At 40.5% G+C, this 27,956-nt stretch overlaps 1 non-coding gene across 1 annotated transcript; it reads right to left on the bottom strand.

The window, feature by feature from the left end:
- Window positions 1–24,349: 24,349 nt before the first annotated feature.
- Window positions 24,350–24,423, bottom strand: TRNAM-CAU (transfer RNA methionine (anticodon CAU)). The gene has a single exon. It is a non-coding gene; the product is annotated as a tRNA-Met (tRNA).
- Window positions 24,424–27,956: the final 3,533 nt, after the last annotated feature.

The raw sequence follows: 27,956 nt of genomic DNA, 5'->3' as shown, positions 1-27,956 counted from the left end.
TGTTTTTCAATTCCTTGACGTTTCGCAGATGACTTTATCTCTCCTTGGAAATTACCTTGCTTGTTCTTCCTCTGTTTCGGAATAACCCTCCCGAGTTAGAAGGAACATGCGTACCTTTGTCCTAGAGTTTTTTCATACCTGTCCCTAACCTCGCCTGTGACCAAGAACATAGCTTACATACTTTGTTCCTGGAATTATTGAGAGTCTTCAGGCAGACTTAAGTAGACTGCTGTCTTAGTCAGCATGGGCTGCTGTAACAAAATACCCTACACCGGCTGGTTAAAACAATAGACATTTATCTTTCACAGTTCTGGAGGCTGGAAGTTTGAGAGCAGGGTGCCAGCAGGGCCTGGCTTTGGTGAGAACTTGCTTCCTGGTTTGCAGATAGGTGCCTTCTCGCTGTGTGCTCACGTGGCTGAGAGAGTTCGAGCTATAGTCTCTTACTCTTCTTACGGCACTAATCCCATCATGGGGACTCCACCCTCATGACGTCTTCTGAACCTAATCACCTTAGGAAGACTGCACCTCTTTTTTTTTAATATTTTTTAAATTTTCATTTATTTTTTAAAAGATTTTATTGGGGAATTGGGGGGAGGGAACAGCGTTGGGGAATCGGGGAAGGGGAACAGAAAAAGTTGCTGTCCTTTTGTTCCTCAGTCTAGTTGTGGAGGATGTTGCTTCACTGGCCCATGTTGGTATTATCATTGCGCTCTTCCTGGGTGAGGCAGATGGGCCACTGGCCACTCACGGTAGCTCATGGCAGCCCACTGCAGCCTACGCCATCGCCAGCAACTCACAGCAGCCCCAACTCCTGGTTGAGCTGTTGTGCACCATCTTAGCTATAGAGGGCGCAGTGTTATTGGCCCATGTGGGATCTGAACTGGTGGCCCTGCTGCTCAGAGCTCGTACTCCCAAGCCAACTCTTAACCAACGAGCCACTCGGCTGGCCCGATCCCACCTCTTAATACCATCCCATTGGGTGTCAAGGTTGGAACATGAATTTTGGGGGGCCACATACATGCAGCCCATAACAGCATCTAAGCCCTGGTTTAACGGGTAGAAACAGGTCTGAACCAATGACTACCATATTCACTGCCTGGAATTGAGGGATTGGGCTGGGCCATCAACAGAAGGCATGCTCTGCCTCCCACACCTGAGTATAAATTGGCATATTATTTAGCCTCTCTGAGTCTCAATTTCCCTATCTGTACTTGCTGGGATGAAATATTCTATACTACATAGGATTAGTGGGAGGAATCACGGGGATAAATTATATAAAGCACTTCATTTATAGTAAGTGATCAATAAATGTTAATTCTTTTTCATCCATGTCCCAAATAAATTATTCATCCTTATATTTATTCCTTTGCAAATAGACCTAGAAACTGTCAGAGAAGATAATTGACTTTCACAGATAGAAAGCATTTGAGTAACCTCTGGTTGGTTGGGTAAAACTTTCTGTTCATGTTTATTTGCCAGGCTATCATCCAAGTTGCATGACTGGCCATCAGAGAGGCATCTTGACATAAAAGTTTTCAAGGGCTGATGGAGATCATGACACCTTGTGGAGCTGGGCAGAGTAGATGGAGGTGGAGGGATTTGATGATGAGATACTCCGCAGAGAGAGCCACCTGTATTTTGTGCTCTTTCAAAGATGGATCCACGTCGTCATGAGATCCCCTGAGCCTCTGGCCATATTTATTAAATGAGCAAAAAAGGAGGCCTCAGTGATTGTGGACTAAAGCACCCTAGGTGTGTCCTAATGTGTGTGTGTGTATGTGTGTGTATGTGAAGCCTTTGTCATAAGCACACTTCATCTGAGCTGTGAAATAAACCATGGAGGAGAAGAGTTGATTGGCCATTCCATTACTTCTCATTCTTCTCTGATGCCCAACTGGCATTGTTATGATCCAAGACAAAATAGGGTTCATTTCTTCATTCAGCAGGAGAGCTCCCAGGACATGTTTTGAGGATAATAGCGATGACAAGCAGCCACTCTGTACTGACCAGGTGCTACTTGTCAGGTGATGTACTAGACACTTCCTATTCATTATGTCTAACGCAGACAACAGCCCTCTAAATACCCCCATCTTATGTCATCTCTCTCTGCCTGGAAACATATGATAAAACTGAGGCCCAGAGCTTGACTTACTCAAGCTCACAAAGTTTATACGTGGCAGAGTTGCAGCTCAAACACTTGTGGTATGAATCCAAAATCTGTTTTCTGTCCCTCATAACTGCTGACCCCTCAAAACCCCTAAATAACAAACAGACTATAGAACCTTGCCTCCAGCATCTGTCTGGCTCTGACCTGAATTTATATTGACACTGGAGTGTGGTGGTCACTAGCTGGATGAAGCATTCTGGGAAGGGCCATGGTGTTCCCACTCGTATTGGACAGTGCCTGGAAATGGCCCAGGCTACAGGTAAACTGGTGGTATGTGTCCATGGGGTTAAGAAGCTACTGTTGCCAGACAGAGTAGCAGCAGGCGAAAGGGTGGAGGGCACATGCCCCTGCTGGCGATTCTGTAACCCCATTTCTCTTTGCCTGGATACTCAGAAGTGGGCTTCAGATGTCTGCCGCCAGCCATCTTCCAGACCCAACTCTTTAGTCCATTCTAAGTCTGCGAAGATTCGTTCTCAAAGCTTTTGGTTTGAACCAACTAAGCCCCTGCAAAAATGTGCCTTTTTATGTTTTATCTTTTAGAGTATAGTGTTTAGTATATCAGTTAGTCCTATGATTAATTTGTATATTTAGCTTTTTATATCCTACATATGTATGCATACATATGAATATATACATATGAATATATATATATATGAATATATATATATAATTTTCTTTTCAATTTAAGTTATGGGTTGAGAGAAGTATATTAAAGTGTCCTACTAATGTGCTTCTCTTTATTTTTCTTTGGTTTTGGTGCTTCATTCTGTGGCCTAAATAGTTCTTTTCTCTCTGAATTCAACCCTCTATGAATGTGATTCAGAGCCTCTACTTTCTTTTTATTTGTATTTGCCTGCTTGCTTTTGTGCAGCTTTTAATTTTCAACCTTTCTGAGTTAAAATGTCTTAGGTATGTCTCTCATATACATATACTTGGTTTTTGCTTCATGGCCAATATAAGAATATGGTCTTTTAATAGATGTTCAGATTCCCTATATTTATTGTTAAAACAAATGTTGGATATTAGTTCTACCATCATATTTGATGTTATATCTTCTGTTTGCTTTCTTATGATTTTTTTATGATGTGACCAGTTTCCTTGGTTTATGTGTGTGGGTGTGGGGTAGTGTGTGTGTCTACTTTCTGGTGATTTGGAAAGTTTGTAGTCTGTTTTAATTTCTTCTAATGTTTACATTCATAATTTCAATTTTCTGTTCATTTAGACTCTATTAACTTTGATTTAATCATCTTTGCTTCCATCTCCTCTCTCTCTTCTTTTCCTCTCCTGTACCCAATTTTTGCTGGTTCTCTTTTTTCAAAATCAAATTTCCAGGGTTCATATTTATACCTTTCAATATAGTTATCTTACTCCTATTTGCTTTATGAGATTTAAATGGTGTATTTTGACCTCAGCCTAGAAAAGATGACAAAATCAGCAACCTTATATCACCTTCCTTCTTTGTGTCATCCTTGTCCCCAAATTTGTTAATAATATTATGAGGTTTGACAATAAGTTTGCAAACTTACTCTAGAAAAAGTGCTACAAATCTCATTGCTGAATATCACTATGGTTACCTTCAAAGCACTCCCCTTGGGAAGCTATGCACTGATGCCAGCACCTAGTCTACACTTCAAAGCAATTTTGGAACTCTTTCTGGAATGGCCATCAGAGCTGTTGTCGTATTACCTTTGATGTCCTCCATGTCATCAAAATGTCTTCAATATTTCCTTTATCTTCAGGTAAAGAAAGAAGTCATTGGGGGCCAGATCAGGTGAGTAGAGATGGTGTTCTAATACACTTATTTGTTTACTGGCTAAAAACTCCCTCACAGACAGTGCCATCTGAGCTGGTGCATTATCATGATACAAGAGCCATGAATTGTTGGCGAAAAGTTCAGGTCGTTTTTGCCTGACTTTTTCATGCAGCCTTTTCAACACTTTCAAATAGTGAACTTGGTTAACTGTTTGTCCAGTTGGTACAAATTCATAATGAATAATCCCCCGATATCAAAAAATGGTTAGCAACATCATTGCAACAAGTTCCTGAACGTAATTGTCAGACCTTCGTATTCCTACATTATCGTGTATGAAATGTACACTCTATTCCCTAGATGTAATCCCCATGGTTTTTAGTCTTAGTCCTTCAGCGAAATGGATCAGTGCCCATTTTCAGTCCTTTTAAAAAAGTTTCTCTTGTTATTTCTTGGATGGTTGAAGTTTGACTTCTAGCAGTTTCTCCAAGAAAGTCTCATGGAAATTCATTCCTTGAATTCTTCTTGTACATTTGAAAAATATTTGCCTTTTGCCTCTATCCTTAAATGACAGTAGAACTGGATATAAAATTCTTTGGTCATTCTTTATCTGAGGACTTTATTATAATAGTATTTTCCCATCATCTTTGATTTAGTGTTGCTAAGGTGGTTTGAAGCAACATAATTTTTTTTTAACTTTAAGGTGACTGGAACTTTGGCCTTGATACCTCCAAGTTCCCTTTATTTTTGAAGTGTAATATCTATACTAGGAAATGTCTTGGTCCTGGCAATTCTGTATCAAATCTCTCTATAGATATACTAGGCCTTTTCCATCTTTAGATTCATTCATTAATTCTTTTTTTTATTGATGGAAATTTTTCTAAAGCTAGATCTTCAGTATTTTGGTTTCCAGTTACTTGGTTCTCTCCTTCAGAGTAAATATTGCAATTATGCATATGCTGGCTTGCCATTATCTGTATTCCATAACATTTTTTCTCGAATCTATTAAAATTGTGTATTGTTGGCCATTTTTGCCATCTTTCTGTGTTTCACTGTCTTCACTCCTTTGTGCCCTATTCAATGTGGACTTCATATTTGTGATGACGTATTATATTTTCCATGTATTTCCTGAGTTCTGTCGCTGCATGTTTTGTCTCCTGTTATCATCTATTACATATCTTGGTGGATATTTTGTAACTCTGCTTTGAGCTATTTTATTTCTCTTTGCGATTTAGACATCTTTTAGAAAATTAAATTATTTGTAGTTGTGGTAAAATACATAAAACACAAAATTTACCATTTCAATCATTTCTAAGTATTAAGTATATTCACATTGTTGTGCAACTAATCTCTAGAACTCTTTATCTTGCAAAACTGAATCTCTACAGCCATTTAAACAACACTCCATTTCTCCCCTTCTCTTCCCCTTCCTCAGCCCCTGGCAAACAGCATTCTACTTTCTGTCTCTGAATTTGATTACTTTAGGTAACATATAAATGGAATCATACAGAATTTGTCCTTTTGTGTCTGATTTATTTCACTCAGTATTATGTCCTCAAGAGTCACTCATGTTTTAGTATATGCAAGAGTTTCCTTCCTTTTTAAGGATGAATATTATTCCATTGCATGTATGTACCACATTTTGTTTATCCATTCATCCATTGATAGACACTTGGGCTACTTCCAGCTTTTGGCTATTGTGAATAATGCTGCTGTGAACATGAGTATACAAATATCTTTTAATTAATTAATTAATGTTGTTTTATTTTACAAATATCTTTTTGAGACGCTGCTTTCATTTCTTTGGGTGTATACCCAGAAATGGAATTGCTGGATCATATGGTAATTCTATTTTTAATTTTTTGAGGAACCACCATATTGTTTTCCATACCTACTGCACCATTTTACATTTGTACCAGTAGTACACAGGGTTCCATTTTTTTCCACATTCTTGCCAACACTTGTTATTTTATGTATTTGTTTTTTAGTTATAGCTGTTCTAATGGATATAAAATGCTATCTCTTTGTGGTTTTTAGTTGCATTTTCTTTGCAATTAGTGCTGTTAAGCATCTTTCATGTTTATTGGCCATTTGTATATCTTCTTTGGAAAAATGTGTATTCAAGTTCTTTACACATTTTTTTTTAAAGATTTTATTGGGGAATTGGGGAAGGGGAACAGACAAGTTGCTGTCCTTTTGTTCTTCATTCTAGTTGTGGAGGACGTTGCTTCACTTCACTTCACTATTATCATTGTGCTCTTTCTGGGTGAGGCAGATTGGTCACCGGCCATTGGATGGCCGCTCATGCTTTGCACATTTTTAAATTGTTTTTGTTGTATTGAGTTGTAGGAGTTCTTTATATATTCTGGATATTAACATGTAATCAGAGAGGTGATTTGAAAATATTTTCTCCAATTCTATGGGTTTCCTTTTGACTGTTGATTGTATTCTTTGATGTATAGAAATTTTAAATTTTGATGTAGTCCAATTTATTGACATTTCCTTTGTTGCTTATGCCTTTGATGTCATATTTAAGAAATCCTTGCCAAATCCAATGTCATGAAGATTTCCCCCTTCTTTTCTTTTACTTTCAGGTGTGTGTTTTTTAAGCCTTTTAAATGCTTAATGATATTACTAATTTTTTTCCTGTTCTTTGAAAGTAATTTTTATGTTTTTTTCTGGTTAATGTTCTCATTTCCTGTTTGTTTTTCTATTTCTATCTTCCTTTTATTTTCATATGGTCTTTGATGTAAATCTGTGTTGATTTTTTTTTATTAGGTCATCTTTAAATGACAGAAGTTCCTCATGGGTCTACTTTTTCCATTAGGTTTGGGTGAGGAAGGGCCTTATAATACAGGGTTATATGTACCTGAGAGTGAATGAGTTATTTTAGCTTTTAGTTATCCCCAGACAGAAGAAGAAATGCATGTTTTTTTGTGATTGAGAATGTATCCTCTATCTATATCAGTAATACTCTGCTTCCTGCAAAGTCTTTGTATTTCTTCATTGAGCTTCTTTCTACTGTAACACTTAGTGCTAAATAGGGTCCTAGAGAACTTCCTCTGATAGATCACTGATCCCCTCATGTTGCTCCAAATGAGAGATTGTTTTTCTCCCTAGAGTGCACCATCTTGTTTGGACAATTTTGCTCTGACATTTTATCTGGGACCTATACCTGCTGATGTCCTCGTGAGCTACTTTACTGGAGTTCATATGCCTTTCTCTTTTAGCATGGTTTAAAGTTTCAAAAGTCTATCTAGTTTGTTGAAGGAGGAATTTGAGTTTCTGTTTCCCTTTATTTGATATTGGGTTGACTTCCTAGAGAAAATGGAGGCAAGGCCTTACAATAGGAGTCCAGTTGGCTGTATTTACTTCAATTCTCTATCCCTTTTCCTTTTTAAGCAGTTTGGCAGCCTCCCAGTTTCCTAAGATACAGAGTGGAGCACTGAGAGAGCAAGAACTACGTGGAAGTTATAGAACAGAATGGTTATATGGTGGACGTCTGCCTCTATCACTTACTAGCTATGTGACCCTGGGCAAGTATCTTAACTCCTCTGTATCTTAGTTTTCTTCATTTCTAAAATGGCAGTAATAATAATAGCCAAGGTTTGATTGCGTGCCCATCCTATGAGAGGCACTGTTCTACGATTATTGGATGGATTAACTCATGTCAGTCTCCCCTATTATCATCCCCATTTTACAAGATGAGGAAACTGAAGCAAAAGGTTGTGAAATAAATGGTGAGCTGGAATTCAAACCTAGCCCATTTGGTTCCAGAGTCTGTGCGTGTCTCCTATTCAGTAATTCCTCTGGTATTCCATGCCCACCCCATAGAGCTGTTGAGGATTTAAATGGTAGCATGCAGCACGCGCCAATAACAGTACACAAGGTATGAAGAAGTTTTACCTCTTCCTCTTCACCCATTCTTATTTCTCATTCTCGTCCCCACCTTCTTCCTCTATTCATACCCTTAGTGATAAAGTCGGGGAAAATGTTGGTTTGACATCATTTTGTTTGTCATAAATGTCCAAAGGAACCCTAAACATTCAAAAACACTTCTTTCATCAGAAGACAAGTTTAAAATGCTGATCTTTGTATTAGAGATAAATTAGAAAATGAAAAGGGAATTTGATCTTTCAATCTGTACTGGTTTTCAAAAATATCTTAATATCTTCAGGAGCTAAAGATGAGGTAGGAGGGTAGGAACCTATCACTGGTGACTTTTGGAAGCAGCCACCGAAACTCTGGGAAGCTGGACCTTTGATCCCCTTGAGCCAGTTTGTAAGTGCAAGGAAGGCGGAGAAGAGTGGTGCTGGCCACCCAGGCTCTCCTCTAAAATAGTGAGAATTGTCTGGTTACCTCGTAGTGGTCCTGCTCTGCCTCTGGGTGCCAAGTATTAGAATAGGCCATAAAGTGAGGAGGTAGTAGCCAATGTTTATACATTGTTCTCCCATCCTTCATGTTTGTCTTCATGTGTTTGCTTCACTTTCACTCTGCAGGGTTTTTCCTTAGAGGAGAGGAAGGCACAGGCTGAAAAATGGACTCATTGGTCTGCTTTTCTACTGACTTTCTTTTCAAACATTGAGAAAGAGAGAGAGGAGAGAGGTGAGGAAGGGAGAGATAGCTAGGTAGATAAGTAGAGGGAGACCAACTTTTCTCTGAACCCTAATTGCACATTTCCTGCTGGGGAATCTGATTGGTTTGGCTTTGGTCAGGTGTTCACATGGGTAAAATCAAAGGTCACCAGGTTGATAACATATCTGCTGAGGGTACAGCCCTTCTGAGAATGGGGGGCTTGGACAGAGGAGGCAATAATTTATGGAGAGAATGATTGGCATCTCTTGGCCACTAAATTGTATTTCAGGTCCCACTGGTAACTGGGACTCGCCTGTTGCAATGCGCTTTGCACTCCGGATTCCCAGTGACTGGGGAAACCAGAACCTATAGTCCTGCTTTCACTTCCAAGCCCAGTCCCCGAGCTTGTCTGCATGCTGGCCTGGCTTCTCAATGTTGAGTCTGTGTGCTGCCAGCCACTTAGTTCCTTTTGGTGGTCTGATGTGGACTGTTTGCCTTTGGCAGTTGGTCCCTCTTGTTGTGTCCTATGCCCTTTTTAAAGCAGATGTTTGCCTGGCAAGTTGACTTTTGTCCTCTTGCTGCCAGTTGGTTTCTCCCTTGAGTACCTTGCCATAGCAGCAGGGCACTCTTATTGTACTTCAGCTAAAGTCACTCAAAAATTCTCTTCTGGAAACAGGGTTGGGGCTATTGTCCTCTCTGCCATTTCCATCCACCTATCTCCAGATCATCCAATCTATTTTAAAGAGGGAACTGAACAATCTCAGGGGACATTTCATCCTTAAAAAGTTCTCCAAGGAAAGTTTAAAGATGGGCTGTTGTTTAGAGATCAATGAAAAACGAGATAGAATTTAAATATTAAGAAGAAAGCTCTTGCCTTCAGGTAAAGCTGACATTTGCATAATAATGAGAATGACTAGCCAGATGGAATTGAGAATCTGACTGGAATCTCAAATCCTGGCGAGGGAAGATTCATTTACCTGAAATGGCAATGGGAAATATGCTAATCAGAGGTTTGCTGCTGTCCATCACGTTCCACAGATTCGGGGACAAAGAAATGAAGAGTTCACAAATAGTAGGTGATACAACTTGACATTAAACTTAATTTGGGTTGTTTTCCCATCAGCCCCTGAAAGATGTGCAATTGTGGAAGTCTTTAAAGGGGGTGGGGAGGAGAATGATTCCCTTCTGTCAGAACTGTCTGACATTGTCATCACCAGTGCTGTCATTGCCATTATTGTCATTGTGTTAGAAACAAGAGGGAGTGAGAGGAAATCTGATGTATGACTGGAATCATTATTGAGAAATAATGGGAACATCTAAGAAAAAAAGTAAAAGGAGAAGAAAATAAGGACTCCAAATAAACATTTTTGTGTTTTGATGGTTAAGATAGGGAGGATTCGGATCTGGGTGATAGAATCAATAATTTAGAAGACACTTTATCTTGGAAATTGAATTCCCTGCGTGAGAGAAGTTTGTTCGCCTGTCCCAGACTGGAGCCTGAATTCTTTTATTTTGAGGCAACAGAAACTGCTATTTGGGGAGGATGGAGGAAAGTAGTGGTACATAAAATTCTAAGATGGCTGCTATGAACGCCTCCCCCTAGTGTTATGTTCTATAATTCCTTCCTTTTGAGTGTAAGCAGAACTTGTGGCTTGCTTCTAATAGAATCACTCCCATGATTATGCTACATTATATGACAAAAGTGAAGGGATTTCGCAGAGGTAATTAAGGTTCCTCATCAGTTGACTGAATTGATCATATAGGAAATTAGAGTGAATAGTCCTGACCTAATTGGGTGAAGGGCTCAGCCCTTCTTTGTAGTCAAAGACTCTAAGCAACAGAGATGCTCTTTGTTTATTGCTGACTTTGAAGAAGCTGCCATGAAAGCCCCAAAGAAATCACTTCTGTCAACAACCCAAGGGAGCCTGTAAGTAGATTCTTCCCTTGTTGAGCTCCTAGATGAAGCCACAGCCCTGGCCAACATCTTGATTTCAGCCTCGTGGCAACTTGATCAGAGAAACCAGCTAAGCCATATGTGGACTCTTGACCCACGGAAACTACGAGATAATAAAATGGGTGGTATTTAAAGCCACTGAGCTTGTGACAATTTGGTACATAGCAACAGAAAACTAGCACAGAAGTTTATTATTAAATAAGTCAATTGGAGCAATATTATATCTTTCTTCTGGAAGGGCAGGGTCATGGGGATCAGCAACACATGGGTCACAGGTACATTTCTGCAGCCAGTGAAATGCCAATCTAGGCTCTTCTTGTCTGTTTGAGGATGTCTCCATAGGACTGGATGGCTGGTAATGGGTCACTGATCCCACGATTACCACTTGTCAGCCAGTCTTCTTTATCTCTTTTCGATGGAACAACTGAAACCATGTGATCCACCCAAGACCACATTTTCAAAGCAATCACTAAGCTTATTTAGGGTTGTATCCATTTCTTTATCCTTAAGCATCCTGCCTCTTGTTACTCAACTAGTTCAGTTCAAGTAAAAACAACATTTGTTGAGCATTTACTATATTACAGACTTCCTTGGGGTGGGGACAGGAAGTGGTGGTGTTGTTGATGATTAGTAGAATGGAGGGCACAACTAAAGTCAAAGGCATACAGTCCTATATAAAGTTCAACAGCCACACTCTAATAGCTATTACACATGACAAATCGTCAGGCGTTGTAACAGGTAACAAAGGGTTGTGTCTCCACTCTTTTCTGATTTTGTAACCTTTGGAAAATTACCTATCTGACCTTCATCTGAAAAATAAGGTTAATGATAATGACAAATAGTATAATAAATAAGGATAATGCTAATGCTAATATTGATAATATGTTTTTGAGAATTAAATATGCAAAAATACACACCGTACTGGCATTTCAGTAAACTCAATTTATGTTACCATTAGAATAGTATTGGTTATGAGGGAAATAAATAAGGGAAGTCTTCCTCTAGGAAACAACCTTTTAATTAAACCTAAAACTATTGTTAAGTATTTGATAGGGAAGATTCAAAGCAGAAAGACCATCAGTGATCGAAGACCCAGAGGCGGAAAGTGAATGAGGAACTGGGTGGGCAGTGGCTTCCTGTAGTCTTTTTATCGTAGGTACCTTCTTTCCCTCTGAAGAACTTGACAGTTTATTTCTTTCAGACTACAGTTTGGATTTTAGAATGGCATAGATGCCGGCCTACAAGTCCCCACTAAATTTATTTTTCTCCCTGATGTTACTGGGATTTGAACCCTGACACCGAGTAGAATAAGGGCAGTATGTTCACACTTTTCAGAGTGGCACAGCCTTAGCTCAGGGCAGGGCCTGTTTAGCTAGCCAGCTGAAGAGTAGGTGGGCTCCCCCTGCCCTCGCCTTTGGGGAAGGGGAGGATGCAGTCTCAGGTGTGGAAGGGCCCATTAGTAATTAATTTCAGTTAAAAAAAAAAGTCTTTGGAAGCTCTGCAAAACCAAGTGAGGCAGGGTAGGTTTCTTTCCCTGTCCTCCACTTTTCTTTTTTCTCCTCGCTCTTGGCGAAGAGTCAGAGACTCATAGTAACACATCCAAGTTATACTAAAGAAGGGTCAGTGTTATCCTGAGAAAGAGCTTGTAGCTGCTCCCCTGTGAAGGCTCTACAACCTTTCTCTTCCTCTTACAAATGGCAGTAGACACTTCCCTGTGGCATAGCAGGGTTGGCCCTGGACCCTGAGGTAAGGATAGAGGGCTGGAGGATAGAAATGGAAACAGGAAGGAGTTGGAAGAGTAGAGAGAGGAGGACATCTTGGATGCTCATGTAAGGTGGCTTGTATGTGGGCTGAACAGCAGATTGGTGGCACAGTAGAGCAATGCTCTGCCCATCTTGTGAACCCTGGGGTTATCTGGGACAGTCTGTTCACGCCCCATTGTGGACTCTACTTGAGTGCCCCGCCTGCACTGTTGCCAAAGCTCTGGGGTTAATTTGGGGGTGGGTGGGTATTGAAATTGCATGAGGCTGTTGCATGTGGCACACTTTTAGGCCCCCTTATGAGCATAAGAAGATTCTTGGGTAAATGGGAACTATTACAGCCCCCTGTTTCCTCAGCCCAGTGCTGCCCTGAGTCTTAGTGCTGGAGAGCCTGATGAGCTGGCAAATTCACCACGAAGCCCAAGATGTTAGGGTCCGCTGGGTGCTCACTGTGGCTGATACTAGTGTTGGTTTTGCTTGTTGAGCATTATCTGGTATTTGCTTCAAAAATGATACTTGGGGGACTTGCTATTTGGAAACAATACACACAGGACTCAGAGTGCTGAGGTCAAATGTCTATCACCATTGTACAGTGGAGCTGGACTAGTTAAACTCCCAGCACTCAGGTTGCTTGTCGTTCTCCAATGTTGGGGCTCAATCTCTTCCCTCAAGACACTTGTCACAATTTATAACTTGTTTATTTATTGCCTGTCTTCTCTAGGCTGTGTGTTTTTTGAGGGCTGGGCTGTGTGTCTTATTTACTGCTTTATCCCCATAGTCTAGCACAGCGCTCAGTAATGTCAATGCATGTTTGTTGAAGGCATGAATGAAGTTCACTGGCACTTCTCTGAGTCCATGAATCTGTATTGTTTAATGTCCGTGTACCTCCAGAGTTTGTAAGGTTACTTGTTTGTATTCAGTATGTCCCAGACACAGGGATAAGGGCTCTTTGTGTGTTTCTGTTGACGTGCCTTCTCTTCTCTAGACATGACTGCCATTTTTTCTCTCCCCACCCTTTGCTCCTCTGTCCTTTTACATATGGTTTTACTGTTCTTTCTGGTGCCTACTTTTTTTTGGTGACTATCATTGGGGAGCTAGCATCTGATAGTTATTTTAATGCTTAAACCTGTTCTGTCTCTTTGGTGGGAGGATAGGGCAGGTGGCTGTTTAGCCAAGGGGAAGGAAGGAGCTCCCAGCAGCAGAAGTGGGGCAGCTATGGAGTGGGGCAGGAAGAGAGGGGATGCCCACATTTCATGAGTGCTGAGTGCTGGGAGCTCATCAGCTAGAGCTCTGTGGTCTCAGTGTTGCTCAGATTGGACAATTTATGTAGCACCTGCCCGCAGAAGCAGCACTATTTTCCTCTCCCCCTGGTGACCTGTGAACTTCTATTGTGAGGTTCAGGTATGACTCAGTGAAAATACTTAAGCCTTAACTACCATTTTCTGGGCCTTAATATATTTGGACACAACTCAGTCAGATGTGGATTGAAACCTAAAGTGTCTCTTCCTTTGGGTATCTAAGATAGTCTAGGTACATTGGTCAGAATTCTCCAGAGAAACAGAACCAATAGTGTGTGTGTGTGTGTGTGTGTGTGTGTTTGTGTGTGTGTGTGTGTGTGTGTACGTACATGTACACATACAGTTTTTTATCAGCTATCTGGGCATTCGTCCTTAGTCTGGTCAAATTGATACTTGACCATGAAAACTAAAAATTAACTGTCAAACTGAGGTTTGCCACAATTCTGGATGAAAGTAGAATAGCACGTTGGTTGTCCCAGGAACCAGACCCAATGGAAGAGCAGGGGCCTCAGACACAGGACTCCCTCCTGCAGAGCTTTTTGATGGATGCACTGTGGTGCCTGCTTAGAGGTTGGACTGATGGTTATGGCTGTGTATGTATTTGCATTATCAGTTGTGCTAGAGGACAGGGAGGCACTGTCCCAGTGATGTTTTGGTGGCCTGAGCTGTCTTATGTAGCGTAATGCCACTTGTCACTTATAATTAAACCATCACTTCACAACTAACAAAATTATTCTGACTGGCAAGTGACTATCGGAGGGGTACTCTTCCCTGAGCACACCAAACTGGCACTGAGCTGTTTGTGACACTGTCACAAACAAAGATGAAGACTGTCATCACCGTCTTCCTGTGGTTATGATTGTCATTAATAATGATGATCATGATCATTAGGTCCAGGAAGAAAACAATGATAAAATGGCTCTAATTAGGCATTATAAATACATCATGTTCTTATCATTATGCTGTCTAGTATTAATTGTAATCACTATCGCAATATGAGCGTCTGCTTGCGTTTACCTTCTAGATGATCAAAGCAGTGAAAGACATGATCTTGTTAGCCTTTGTGACATCCCGCCAAAAGGGGTGCAGGTTTCTGAGTGAGGCCGTATGTGTTGGACTAAACATGAACTGAAAGGGATGTAGTAAAGAATTCCAGAAACCAAAACCAAAGTGCAGCAAAATAGACAGTGGATAGATACATGGCGGGGAGGTATGTCTGATGTTATACAAAGTCGAAAATGAAAGAGATTTCAGGAAGTTCAACTCTAATTTCAATTTGAATTTTGCCTCTGCCATTTCCCAGCTGTGTGACCTTGAGACAGTTTCTTTGCCTCTCTGAACATAGCAATTAATAGTGCGTTATTCTCCTGTTGCAATTAGAGGCAGCACACATTTTTCTGTCTCACTCCCCTTTTAGTTTAAGCAAATAACACAGGTCAGCCTGTCCTAGGGTCCCAGGCTGTGAACTCTTGGAAGAAACCAAGTGAATATTTACTCCAGCACCTGGCACAGGGCATGGCACACAGTTGGTTTGTGCTCAATGAATGTTGGGTGAATGAGTAAAGATGTGCTGATAAAAGTAAGCTCTGTTTTGTCTCAGTTATTGGAAATCCCTCATTAGTAGGGAACAAATGAATAAAGTCTTAGTTGTCCTTTCAAAGTACTGATCACACAGACTCAGCACACTGCTATCTGGCTGTGGGGACCTGACCTCATTTCCTTGTATCAAGGCCAGCAACTTCCTCGGGCTGTCACAGCCAAAGGACAGCACCAGGCCTGGCTATACATCGCTGTGTGCAGCTGTCCGTGCTCCCGCTTTCTCCTTCCACGGTGTTCTCACAGGCCAGGTATTTGAGGTAGAAGGAGCCTGGGTCTGCTTGGAAGAGAAACACCCAGGAGAGCTGACTACCACTTGAGACTGTGTCATGAGAGAGGAATAAACCTCTGTTACTTGAAGCCACTGAGATTTGGGCTGTTTCTGACAGCAGCTAGTGTGTCACCCTGACTACGGTGGACACCAACAGAGATTTCTGAAAAGTGGGATGTTGATGAGATGGGAATTCAAGTGAGAAGACATTGCACACTCGGTGGGGCCAACTTCTGCTGTCTCTGTGTTTGGTCTTCCATTATTCTCTTTCAGAATCCCAAGTATCCGTCTAGAAGTTAGCAGCTTGTGTTGACGTCCTTACACGACTCCCGCAGATGAAAAGTGGAGAATGATGTCACAGTGGGGCCCGACTCAGGCGCAGCACACTCTTACCAACCTTCCCATTGTGCCCCCGTCCTGCCCATATGCTTGCCTTTGGGCTTCTCCATAAGCTGCGTCGCCATTGGTCATGTACCTGATCTCTGCCTATGGCAGAGGGATGGAGGCGCAGACTCGCCGAGCAAAAGTGCGAGAGGGCCATAATTTCAGGCTAACGAACACTCCACAGGCTTTTTTTGCTGGTTGCCAGCTCGCGGCTTTGTGTGCTGGAAACATCTTGAACAAAATGTCACGGAGAGCATCTCGGCAGTGTCCCGCTGACCGAGGACACGGGGCTGCCGAGTTTGCCATCTGCCTGCAGCCTCTCTGAGGTAATTATATCAGAGTTTCTCAAGTCCTGGAACAAGGGGGATGTCAAATGCACTTTCCTTCCCCCTGGAAGGTAATTTTCATGTCCTCTGTTCTTTTGGAGCTGCATAGCTTTACGATCTCCAGGTGTGAGAGACGCAGGGAGAGAAGGTGAGGGAGCATGCAGATGAAGACAGGAAAGGGGCACAGTGGGAGGATGTGATGTGGGGGGAAAGAGTGAGGGACAGGCTCAACCGCTACTGAGCCCAGAGAGGGGCACATATGCTGATTTTTGGCAACTTTTAGTTAAAGGATAGGCTGGAAAAGTTCCATTATTATTACTGCTCAGCTTTCTGACTGTAGTGGCTTAATGTCTTCTTTATTAGTGTAGTATCTGAAAGCATTTTCTTTTTTTCCCCCGATTGCTAATCCGCGTTAGACAAAGGAAATGTGTCTGATAGCCCTTGGAAGGAAAATATTTTCAAAATTTGCTGAACCCGGAGCTTGACGCTTTCCCCCTCTGCCCCTCCCCCTACCGCTTTTTGTTTGGAGTGAGAGGAAAAGCAAGTTTAGTTCTCAAATGAAGGATGGTTAATGAGACTCTCATTTGGCAAGAGAAACACAAAGCAAGTCCTCAGGGGAGACATTTTTTAAAAATGTGGGTCTCCTCCAAGTCACCTTTCCTGGGATCTGAGTCTTCTGGGTTCCACCAACTAGGCAGCACCCAGGGTCCTTCCGGCAAAGAAGGAACGGCAGCATCTTTCTCGTACTTACAGAATCACTTACGGAATTCTTATAACAGAAGGCTGGTGACCAAGACCACAAGCTCACTAAAGGGTTGGGCAGCTGTCCAGGTGCCCTTGGGTCAAGTAACAAAAGGCCTGTAGACATTAAAAAGTCTGCTTTGAAACATTATTTCCCTTGTTCTCACAGCAAGCATACAAATTCATTTTTAAAAAAAAAAATCATTTTACAGTGGAAAAATGGAGTATGCTAAAGGAAAAGTGATTTACCCAAGGTTTCCTCGTAAGTAGGCTGATGAAATATCACTATTTTCTTGGGAATGAGGGAGTTCCTGGGACATGGGACTTTCAGTTTTAAAATGAGTGCAGTCCTGGGCAAAATGGGACGAGTTAGTCACCATACTAATAAGTTCAGTTCTGGGTCTTCAGATCCAAGGACAGGAGTTTTTCTTGTTTCTCACAGCAGCCCCTGGTATACGCACTCTTTTAATTGTCTTTACTTAGGCTTTTGTGATTTTGCACATAGATACTGACTACCCACCCATGAAGCAATATGGTGGATTTAGAGCTATTATACAAGAGAATAAACACACCAAATGTTAACAATATGGCTTGTACCTTTTGAGCAATTGCCTTTCAGAGGTTGCATACTTAGTCCATTGCTCAAAACACATTTGGAAATCCCAAATCTTGTAATTTGTCGTTAGACCCATTGTTAGGACCATTCTCTTGATTTTTTGTTGTTATATTTTGCCGTTATATTTTATGGCAAAATTACCTTTTAGTAGTTTGCCTCTCATTTCATCTCTTTTGCTCTTTTAGTTTTGGCCACAAAATATTTTCTTGCTTATCTCTCTCATGTTATTTGTTATTATGTACTAAGTTGTTTCAGTGGTCTTTTATCTATAACAGTAGAAAACCTGGTTGATTATAAGTACAGATGGTGTTTAATGACCACAAATATGGTTTAACAAATAACTAGAAGAAGTAACCCACTGAATACTGAGGATATTATATACTAGTATTGTATGCATGTACATTTGTATGTATGTATATATGTATGTAACATTTGGTACAATATTATTCAACTATAATATAAAATTGGCAAGGATCCAGAATTTGGTTAATAAAATTAAACATTGTTATAGTGCAATAAATGAAACCCCAAGAAGATTTTAGAAAAGATGCTTAGCAGGATGTATTAGAATAGAACCATAATCATAAGACATACACTCTGGCAATAGACTAGACATTTATTATTTAGTTGAAAAGTACTGTGGGAAGCCAGCAGGGAGCATCAATTTCTCTTTAAATTTAGTAGAAATATTACAAAAGCCTATGCAAGAAAGCTCAAAAAAGAAGAAGCATTAAATCCTTTCCTGCCTAAGAATATTTTATCTTTTATCACTTTTTAGTCTTACATTTCTCTGAAACATTAGGTCAAGTATTATTGGAACGAATTGCAATTTTTTTAGGTTAGAAATGGTGGAGTATTGGCAATTTTATATGGTTCAACCTAACATCAGTATTTCTGTCTTACTGAGGGAGAAATGGAATTTATAATTGAGACAGTGAGTTACTGGAGAAACAGAGCCCAGAGCTACCTGCCCCTCCTGATCCCCAGTACAGTGCTCCTTCTGTTTTTTCTTCTTTCTAGCTCTACCTCCAGTGGCTGTCAAGAATAGGAACTTGATCAATGTGTGTGGTGGTTTTCAAAACGGGCCATGCATTTGTTGACATTCTCACATCAAGAGGTGGAGTCTAGGGCCGGCCGAGCGGCGCGATGGTTAAGAGCTGGCTTGGGACGCCAGAGGGCCCCGGTTCGGATCCCACATATGAGGGCCAGTGACACTGCCCTCTACAGCTAAGATGCTGAACAACAGCTCAACCTGGAGCTGGGCTGCCGTGAGTCGCCGGCGACGGCGTAGGCTGCAGCCCCTGTGGCAGTGGGTTGCCATGGGCTACCGTGTGTAGCCAGCAGCCAGCAGCCAGCGTGAGCGGCCAGCAGCCGCAGTGAGCGGCCGTCCAGAAGCCGGCGACTGATCTGCCTCACCCGGGAAGAGCGCAATGATGGTGCCAACTTGGGCCAGTGAAGCAACGTCCTCCACAACTAGACTGAAGAACAAAACGACAGCAACTTGTCTGTTCCCCTTCCCCCAATTCCCCAGCACTTTTCCCATCCCCCCACTTCCCCCAATAAAAATCTTAAAAAAAAAAAAGAGGTGGAGTCTATATCCTCACCTCTTGAACCTAGGCAGTCTTATGATTATTCTGAGCAATGGAGTATGGTAGTAGGGTGGAAGTGACACAGTGTGAGACCCAAGGCTATGTCATCAAAAGCCATGCAGTTTTTGCCTGGTTCTCATGGAATGCACATTCTTGCGACATTCCCCTGTACAACCCAGCTGCCATGCTGTGAGGAGCCCAAGTTACATGGAGAGGCCACACATAGGTGCACCTGTGGAGCCCAGACTTCTAGTCATTCCAGCCTAGGCAGCAGACATGAGTGAAGGCGCCTCCAGCTGTGTCAGCTGCCTGATGTTGAGTCTTTCCAGCTGAGATTCTTGACACTGTGAAGCAGAGACAAGCCATCGTTGTTATGTTCTGATCAAATTCTTGACTCACAGTACCTGTGAGCATAAGAAAATGACAGTTGTTTTAGGCCACTAAATTTGTAGTGGTTTGTTATTCAGCAATAGATAACTGGGACAATGTGGAAAGAGCACGTTCTTGTCGGGCTTCCTTCTCAGTTACAAAACAGACGGGTGCCCCAAGTCATCTGAGTTCAAGCCTGCTGCTCTCCTGGCCACTGAAGCGCATGCTTCCTGTTGGCTGTGCAGAAGCATCAAACATGCTCCGAATTGGCTTCCGGATCTGAGAAGCCTGAGGAAGGCTTCTGCCTACAGTGGGAAGAAGCTCAGCCTATAGACACTTGGGTTTGCCAGAAACATCCCCCGAAGAAGGTGCTCTCGATGGGGTTCTGGATGACGGAATGTCAGAGAATTCCTCACATGTGCAAATCTTTTAATTTAAAAATAAATTTAAGAATATTTTTAAAGGAGTGATGCATATTTATTATTGCCTGAACTAAAAATACAGACATGTCGAAAGAAGAAAACAAAAGACATTTATGGTCCCATTCAAAGACACATGCTATTAACACCTTTCAAACCCTTTTTGGGGACATAAATCACATGACCCAGTTGCATATAATATAATATAATGCATGGCTATTATAATAAAATTTATAAACATATACATTTTAACATACGGGATCATACTATCCACATTGTTTTTTTAACCAAACTTTTTTTAATCAAAATATTGTTCCATGCCTGCATGTAAAACTTATATTTATTTGTACTGATTGTACAAGATTCACAGCATGATTACACTACAATTTGTTGCTTTATCTGTTGATGGATGTTTACACTTTTTCCATATTTCTATTGTATAAATCATGCTGTTATTGCCTTCTAAAGATAGTGCTTAAATGTTTCAGGCTGGCTGTTGGTTGATGCTATTTCTTATCTTTTGTATATCCCAGGCACATTCCTAATAGGAAATGTTTTTCCTTACCCCTTAGGTCTGTTCCCCCTCCCTCAAAAACCTCTCTTTCTTGCCCTCAAAATCTCTCTTTCTCCTCTCCCCTCTCTCTTCTCCTCTCTTCTCTGTCTCTCTCTCTCTCTCTCTCTCTCTCTCTCTCTCTCTCTCTCTCTCTGTCTGTCTCTCTCACACACAAACACACACACACACACTCACAATCACATTCACACTCACATGGGAACTCAGTGGGACAACGTGCATAAACACACAGGGAAATCCCACAGAAGATGGCTATGGGATCTTGAGATTAGATGATTTGAAAAGGGAGTAAGCATTTTCTTTCTCAGACTTTGCACAGGGTTGAAACAAACATCTGCTCCTCCAAAGACAGAAATGTTTAAAGATGCCATGGGAATTAGGTTAGGCCAAATACGAGAGGTTTTTCCTTCCCTCACTCTTATGTTTGTAAATGTGTCCTCTTTGCAATTGGGAAATGTCAGACTAAATGTGAAATAAAAATGGGCTGGTCTCCTGGTTGGTTTAGATTTTCTAAAATGGAGGAAATAAAATGGAGATTTAAAATGGTATCTACATGGAGGAATTATTATTATTATTATTATTATTATTATTATTATTATTATTATTATATCATTATCATTATTATCCAAGCAAAAGGTCCCAAAAGACTCCTGTGCTTTTTGTTAACTGCAAATCAGTAGAGTACAGGTTTTTCTTGACATTCCTTGCTGGAGTAACCTGCAAACTTTTTACACAACAATAGCAATGTTGCTCTGTGGAAGCATTTGGAATTTGGGATTTCACTATAATGAGATTAAAGAAGGTTGAGAGGATCTCCCAAGATTGGTTTGGACTTCTTCTGTTACCTTTCCAGCTCTTTAGTGTATGCCACAGCTCGAGGCATTAACTTTGAACTGGCTGAGTGGCTGGTTTTTAATAAGAGGATAAGTGTAGAGGCTAAGTATGGAGGCAGTTGCTGTCAATATGAGTTGAGTTTGACCCCAGTTCCATCCTTTACTTGCTTTGATATCTGGAGTGCAATTGAATCTTTTTAAGCCCCAGTTTCCTATTTTATATGACACCAACTGCCCAGGGTTGGCTTTGTGAGGGATGTATGAGGTAAACATAAAGCGATTAGCACATAATTAAAACAGATGTTGGTTTCTATCTCTAAGACCGTCATTTTGAATGTCATAGTGTAATGAGCTGGAGAAAATGAAATTCACTGAAATTCTTCTGAGATAGTGGAAGGTATCTTTGAGGGAAAGGATTTTTATAAGAGCATAGGGTAGCACTAGTTACCCTCCCCTCCTCTGCTCCAAGGGGCCAGAGTATATTCTAAATATATTTCGTGTGCTTAATGGAAGAAGTTGTTTCACTGTTTGTTCCAGAGCTGTCCAGAGAGAAACCAGGAGATTCTAGGAAGATGTGAACTCTGTGAGGTAATGCATCTCCTTGGGTCACCCCAAGTCTTCAGGAAGCCTCTTCAACTCATGAAATACTTGATTTGAGTGGTAGCTTTCTTTTAGAAACTGGTAAAGAAACTGAGGGTGCTATGGAATTAAAGACAGCCAGGGATTCAGAGGCAAAGAAGCAGGAGGAAGTGAACTTTTGAACTTGGAGATGTGGTGGTGAGGGCAATGGGGTTGTGAGCCAGGATGAGTGGAGTCTCCCAGTGGCAGGCTGACTTCTGGGTTAGCTTTTCTCTTTAAGGGTGTTCATCATTTGTGATTAATGTTTCTAATTGCATCTCTTTTGGATACTGGAACAAGACTGATTTAGCCAAATCACTGGGAAATAAAACTTTTGAGTCTGATTCTTCTGTCTGTCAGATAGGTTAAAGAATTCTTTGGTCTGCTAACATTTTTATTACCTTATAAAATATTTAGGGGCTTTACACATAAATCCTGGTGCTCTACTCAGAAATAATATTGCTGGCAGCAGGGATAGGTCAGGGCTGAATGAAATGTAAAATACATGCAAGACATGTATTGTTAATTTTCCCAGACTATAATTTCTTTCCATTCTGACCTATTCCCATCCCCCACCCCCACCCCAGATCTTGGGCTTGTGCTTATCTGCAAGTCTGTATTACTATGCATTTTACATTCTACAGTCTTTTCAAGGACACAGGCTATAAGTCAAGAGCTAGAGTTGGATTCCAAAGCTTGGGAATAGAGCCTCTAGGATCAGAGACAGAGAACAGATTTCCAGTGGAGCCAACTAGTCGGGGAAATATTCTAATAAATATAGATAGATGATCAAATTCTTTGTTTCCTCTTGGACTTAAATACACACACACACACACACACACACTGCAACCTTTCTTGACATTAACCACTTCGTTATGGTAATTACTGGAAAAAAGAAAGGTTCTCTTTGTGCCAGGTCCTGCATTAGATGTCTAAACATAGACTATGCATGTAATAAAGCCAAGTGCCCCTGAAAGGATTGTAAGGAAAAGTTTTCATTATAAGTAGCAATAAACCCCAAGCATTTGGAGTTACAGCTGATAATAAGGATATAGCATAATACTGGACATAGGACAATAAACTTATGGCCTGTAATTTCAGAAAAAGCTGCAAGAGTAGTCATTGGAATGACTCCTTTAAGTAAGATATTACACATCCTGCAAATGCTGCTGAATGCCAAAGCTATTAGCCAGAACAGATTACTGAGGAAAAGGAAATGAATACTTTTAAATACCGATTAAGTGTCAGATACTGAAATATATATTGTCTTCTTGAATACTTGTAATAATCTTGTGATATAAGTATTATTATTATTTTTTTAGATAAGGATAGGGTAAAACAGGGTGAGGATTTGATTAATCTCATGTGGCAAGTGAATGCAAATGATAGGTCTAGAATTCAAACTGTCTGTTTAGCCCCTAACTGTATTCACTTTTCATCAGTTAAGTCTGTGGAGTTAATGCATTTGATTCGGAAGATGTTTTGCTTCAAAGCCAAATTTCAAGGGTAGAACAGTTACCCACAAAGTCAAGAGAGAACCTTCAACTTCACATTTATTAGTGATTGGCCAATGTCCACCTTCCATTACTTCTGTAGCATTCAGAGAGGAAAGAGTATGTTTGCAAACGTGGTGAAAAGCATGAGACTTGTCAAAGTGTTTTCAGACAGAATGTTGAGATTAAAGATAATGAGTTGAAGATATTAAAGAAAGGTTGGCTGACTTCTTAGAGAGGGTTTGCAGTGTCAGATCTGTGGTTGGGCAATCCCCAAAACTGAACTTGTCAGTGCCCCAGATTCCATGAGGCTCAGGGAACTGACTTGTGTTTAGAGTTGATTAATTTACAAAGTAAGATTTTGTTTTCTGTGACCATATAATGGTACTCACCCCAAGAAAAATTTTTTTGGTACTAAGACAATCAGTGTATAGACTTTGTAACCTGTAGTGAGTAGACTCAGAAGGAATGGAATTGGATGTCTACCTGGGTATTTTCTCCAGGCCACAGATGAGAGTATGCTATGTTGAGTGACCAGAACATTCTCATCTGTTAGATAATGACTATAACATTCTTGCTTTTTAGTGCCACTTCTCCTAGGATCCATATAGATCTTCCTTTTTTTTAGACTCATTAATTCAATTGTTTAAACAAGTGTTATAAAAATATACATGCTAGTCATCTTAATTAGATCCCTACAAAGTTCTGCATTATACTGCTTTCAATGTGAGAAACCCAAGGTCAATCCCCTCCATTAATATAAATCTCAGACATCACACTTTTCTAAGGTTTGATGTTAACTTTCTGAAGCCACTCTCCATACCAACTACAAGGACATGAAACCCAGAGTAGAGCTGATTTAGTCTGACCTGACATTCAGCAATGAAATAGAATTAGGAAAACCATTAGCTAGAGATTAGAGTGTAGGTGAATTTTTTTTTTAAGTGTGTTTTTGCAGGACCCATCAGCTCCAAGTCAAATAGCTGTTTCAATCTAGTTGTGGTGGGCGCAGCTCACAGCGGCCTATGCAGGGATCGAACCAGCAACCTTGGTGTTATGAGCACCACGCTCTAACTAACTGAGCTAACCGGCCACCCCATAAAGAAAATTAATATAAGATGAATGTGGGGAAAGATTTCTGTAAATAAGAATTAAAGAATAAATGAAGTATATGGAAAGAAATGTACATCACATTTCTATTTTAGGCAAGAGAAAGAACTAGAAGGAATATTTCCCAGAGAAAAGCTATGGTCCTGATTTATCATTTTCATTAAGGATGGCAATAATTTGAAGGACTCGTGTAAATTAAGCATGACTTTTTTTTTTTTTTTTAGCTGAGCCTTCCTTCCCCTGTTGGGCAGCTTAGTGGCTGCTCAGCTCAGGCCGGAACTCGAACTGCTGTTGCTCAGAGCTCAAACTCTTGAGCGAGCTCTTAACCAACTGAGCCACTCGGCCGGCCCAAGCATGACTATTTTTAAACATGTTTGAAAAGTTTTCTCAAATCATTCAGAGTAACATGGTATGGTTGGAGTTCTACTTATTCCAGTTATGGTTTTTTTCTCTGTATGTAATTGACAGACATCTAATGGCGCACTCACTGTGTATGAGGTGACTGCTAGGCACTATGAATGAACAGAATAAGATGGTGTCTTCCTTCAAGGAGCATTTGCTTGAAATCTTATGATAAAATAGTCATACAGGTAAAGGTTATTTACAACCCAGGGCCACATAAGCACGGTACCCAGTGTGGGCACATCCCACCATTGAGAAGAATTGTTGTAACATTTTGGAGGTCAGAAGCAGTGGAAGGTAGCACTAACTCAAGTTGGGGAAGTTAATCAGTGCTATTTATCTCCTAGAAGAGGAAAGATGTTCCCTTCAGGCAGGAGTCCTCTGCAGGGTACTTATTCGTAAGTTTCCCAAGAGGTTATTGTTCTTATTTCCAACTTGACAACCAGCGCAGGGTCACAGCTCTGCACATAAATGGAAGCATAGATGTCCCTGTTCAAGTACTTTCCAGGAGCCATTCTGGAGTTTGCAGCTGTCCAATGATAATTAAAATCATAGCTGAGAAAAAACAACCTTAAGGACGCATTGCATAAAGGATATGCAGTTAGTGCCTTCTTTTGAAATGCAAATATTTCCTTCCAGACCCAAGTGAGCTGTGAACCTGGATTGAATAATAATGGTCCACAGAGCTTTGTACTTTGGGGTGAGTCTGGATCTTATGTGGAAGAACATTATATGAAACCACCTTAGGAAATACCTTGTGGAGGCTGTGGAGAGAATGCGGCAGAGAATATTTTTTATCACATAGTGCGAAGCATGGAGAGACATTTAAATGGGCAAGCTACCTAGTCAAGAGTCTAGGCTTGCTAATTGATAACAATTCCATTTTGGCCATTTCAGTGTTATTTGTCCCTAGGGTAGTATGAACAGGAGCAGAGAGAGCACTGGAAACAGAGATCTGCCACTATTATGAGTTGGTCACTATCAGGAAAGTGGACATCATCATCATTAATGAGAAGATACTTGTTAAAATGGAGAAAATGAGTCTAAATGAAATTATTTCCACTGACTTGATTATATGACTTAATTAGTCCAGATCTGTGCATACCAATGTGGTAGTCACTAGCCACATGTGGCTACTTACATTTACATCTAAATTAACCAAAATTAAAGAAAATTAAAAACCCAGCTCTTCAGTTATGCTAGTAACATTTCTGGTGCTCAAAAACCACATGTGGCTGTTTGGCTACCATAGTGGGTAGCGCAGATATAGAACATTTCCTTTATTGCAGAATGATCTGTTGGGCAGCACTGATCTAGAGCATAACAAGGAGAGAAGGACACAAGCTATGAAGTCAACAGTCCATTTTCCAGAGCAATGTATCAGGAGGTTTTCTATCCCCTTCTTGTTTTACTCACCCCATTACATTATTAGTATGTTACATGATCTTTGATTAAGCTGGTATGAATAAATCATGTTTAATCAATTCTTTTAGAGTAAGGGAGATCTTCCCCATTAATCAAATGTATGGGCTCACATTTGTATATGTATGTATACTTTGTATATATACTTTGTGCTATTATATTACACACACACATGCGCGTGTGCGACGTATGACAATTAAGTTTACAAATTGGTTGCGGTGATGTTGATAACCGTTTTTCATATCAGAGGGATTATTCATTATGAATTTGTACCAACTGGACAAACAGTTAACCAAGTTTACTATTCGGAAGTGCTGAAAAGGCTGCGTGAAAAAGTCAGACGACCTGAACTTTTTGCCAAGAATTCATGGCTCTTGCATCACGACAATGCACCAGCTCACATGGCAGTGTCTGTGAGGGAGTTTTTAGCCAGCAAACAAATAACTATATTGGAACACCCTCCTTAGTCACCTGATCTGGCCCCCAATGACTTCTTTCTTTACCTGAAGATAAGGAAATATTGAAAGGAAGACATTTTGATGATATTCAGGACATCATGTGTAATATGATGACAGCTCTGATGGCCATTCCAGAAAAAGAGTTCCAAAATTGCTTTCAAGGGTAGACTAGGGGCTGGCGTCAGTGCATAGCTTCCCAAGGGGAGTACTTTGAAAGTGACCATAGTGATATTCAGCAATGAGGTATATATAGCATTTTCTAGGATGAGTTTGCGAGCTTAATTGTCAGATCTTTGTGTGTGTATACACACACACATATATACATATAGAAAGAGGGACAAACAAATAAAGGAAGGGACAAATAGAGATGAACAGATGGATAACTGGAGAGAGATTCATTGAGTGTGTCCTGTAAGCCTATTAGTAGGCCAGGCTATTCCCTTGTTAAATTCTTATAATAACCTAGTGAAGTAAATTTTGTCGTGATTTGATAGATGAGGAAACAGGCTCAGAGATGGATTTCTCTTATTTAGAGTTCACACAGCTAGTAGATGGTAGTGCTGAGATCCAAACTCAAATCATCTTACTACAGGATCTTGAGTTTTCCATTGCATCAAGTGGAAAGTCATTATGTCTTTATTTCCTGAGAGCTGACAGCTAAACTCTCCATCTCTTTCTGTTGTCTTTAATTTTCTTTTATCTCTTAGCTCTTCTTTAAAAAGTTTTCAGGGAATTTTCGTTCTGTTTATTTGTAAATAAACAGCAACATGTCTGAAAAATATTTTCCCCCTTGCTTTCTAGAGTAATTCTTTTTCTGACTTGTATTATACCTGCCTTTTTCTCTTGTAGGTCTTCCAATTTTTATTATAATATTAAGCAATGGCCCATGCTGTTTTATTTTTAGTGATTGCTCATCTTTCAATGGAGGTGATTTTGTTTGGGTATTTGATTTTCTGACTTAAAATATGGGGAATGGAGTGAGAAGAGTGAACTAAGGCAGCAAGTTCCCTCAGTTGGGTTATATTGTCTCTAAACTCACTAAATCTTCTCCATTCGCTCTTCTCATGGGCACATCTTATTTCAAATTTTGGCATTCTGCTTTTCAATGTGAAGAGAAGTTTAGTGTGAATCTCAGTGAAGCTCCACATATCACCGTTATCTACTGATTTAATGTGAACAACATACACATGTACACTTAAATGGATAATGTCATGAAAATAAAATGCCATTACCC

The sequence above is a fragment of the Hipposideros armiger genome, unplaced genomic scaffold (assembly GCF_001890085.2).
Source record: "Hipposideros armiger isolate ML-2016 unplaced genomic scaffold, ASM189008v1 scaffold_109, whole genome shotgun sequence".
Taxonomy (NCBI): Eukaryota; Metazoa; Chordata; class Mammalia; order Chiroptera; family Hipposideridae; genus Hipposideros; species Hipposideros armiger.
This window is presented reverse-complemented; position numbering and strand designations above follow the sequence as displayed.